Below are 1,949 nucleotides of genomic sequence, written 5' to 3' on the forward strand. Positions count from 1 at the left end.
ATGGGCAGATATCTTCAGGAAGAGCCACAGATAATTTGGTCCTGTAGGGCTTTAAAGATGAAAAACGGTGCCTTGAGTTTCACCTGGAAAGAAACTAAGAGCCAATGCAGCTTGTGCAGAGGTGGTATTCAGCAGGTTCTGACCAGTTCTGGAGAACCAGTAGCAGAAATTTTGAGCAGTGCAGAGAACCGTCCCCATCTATCCTCTGCCTCCTGAGTCCCAGCTGATTGGGAGGAAATGGGGATTTTGTAGTAACCTTCCCCTGGAGTGGGGTGGGAATGGAGATTTTACAGTATCCTTCCCCTGCCTCGCCCACCAAGCCACATCCACCAAGCCATGCCACACCCACCAAGTCACACCCACAGAACCGGTAGTAAAAAATTTTGAATCCCACCACTGAGGTTGCGCAACAGGAGCATAATGTGAGTAAACCTGGGGTTGAATACTGCACACTGCTCTATTCTTGACCAGTTGTAATTCCCCATGGTTCTTCAGCGGCAGCCCCATTTAGAGTGCATTGCAGTAAACCAAATGATAGTGACCATGAAGAAGAGCTCCCAGTGCAGAAAAGAATATATAATAATAAAGTTGCAATAAAGTAAAGTTGTATAAAGCATGCAAAACCTGTACAATACCACAGCGGTTATATTCATAGCATGATGAATGATGAATGATTCAATGATGATTCAATATTGAACTGAGTTGTATTTGTTTTGGATCATTTTGAAGCAATTCTCAATCCTCGTTATTCAATCAGTATTATTTTATTATGTTTTACTGCTGTGATTTCCACATTGGGTTTTTAAAGTTCTTGAGAGTTTCTTGAAAATTAGCCAGGTATTCCTTCATGAAAAAATCGCTGATAGTGGATAGATCAGAAGGAAGCTTGATCTGCGTTCGGACTTTGTGACTCTTCTTCTGCAGTTCTGCCTAAATATTTATTTAAATCCTATATTATACTTTTTTGTCAAGCAGGATCAACAAGGTGAGATTTATAGGTACAAAAGAGTGTTGGATACATTTCAATACATTCTCTTAGTTCACAGGAGAAAACAAGAAGCCCAAGTAGCCTGACTGTGTTTAATGCTGATATACATTTAGAAGGCCTGAATCTCTCTTTTGAAACAGGTATGCAAACCGAAGTGGAACCTACTTGGAATCAGTGAATTAAATCACATGGTTTTAAAGCATTTTATATCTTTTTTCTAAATATTTGTTCACAGATTTAATAGCTTTTAGGTCTGAAACAAAGATGGTTCTTCAATTTCATGCCCAGAGAATGCTGGTGAAGAATAGGTTTTTTGACATTACCAGCAAAGAAGCCAGCTCATCAGTTTAAAGTTTCATGGTGGTGGTGGCACAGTGGTTAGAATACAGACTGACTCTGCCCACTGCCAGGAGTTCAATCCTGACTGCTCAAGGTTGACTCAGTCTCCTTCTCCTTCTCCTTCTCCTCCTCCTCCTCCTCCTCCTCCTCCTCCTCCTCCTCCTCCTCCTCCTCCTCCTCCTCCTCCTCCTCCTTTTTGGATCATTGAGCACCATTTTGCACCATCAGCTGCATCTCCAGGGTGCAGGCCAACGGCTTGCATATCTTTGTTGATAGTGTCTTGCCATCTCTGTTTTAGACACCCATGAGGTTGCCAATCATTGATTTCTAGTTGGTAGGCTGTCTTGGCAACCGTAGAAGTTGCTACTCTCGGGACATGTTCCATCCATGGTACACCATCTGAGGTTGGTCAAATGAGACCCAGATTGTTCAGGGCAATATACTGACCCTATAAACCGCTTAGAGAGAGCTGTAAAGCACTATGAAGCAATATATACTAAATCTAAGTCCTATTGCTATTATACTCACTGCCCATTCCTCTTTTGGGGATGACAAGATAAACATTCATTACTTTGGGCTTTATTCAGTTTCTCAGTGTTCAATGTATATCAGGAGTGTCAAA

The sequence above is a fragment of the Ahaetulla prasina genome, chromosome 8 (assembly GCF_028640845.1).
Source record: "Ahaetulla prasina isolate Xishuangbanna chromosome 8, ASM2864084v1, whole genome shotgun sequence".
NCBI classification, from domain to species: domain Eukaryota; kingdom Metazoa; phylum Chordata; class Lepidosauria; order Squamata; family Colubridae; genus Ahaetulla; species Ahaetulla prasina.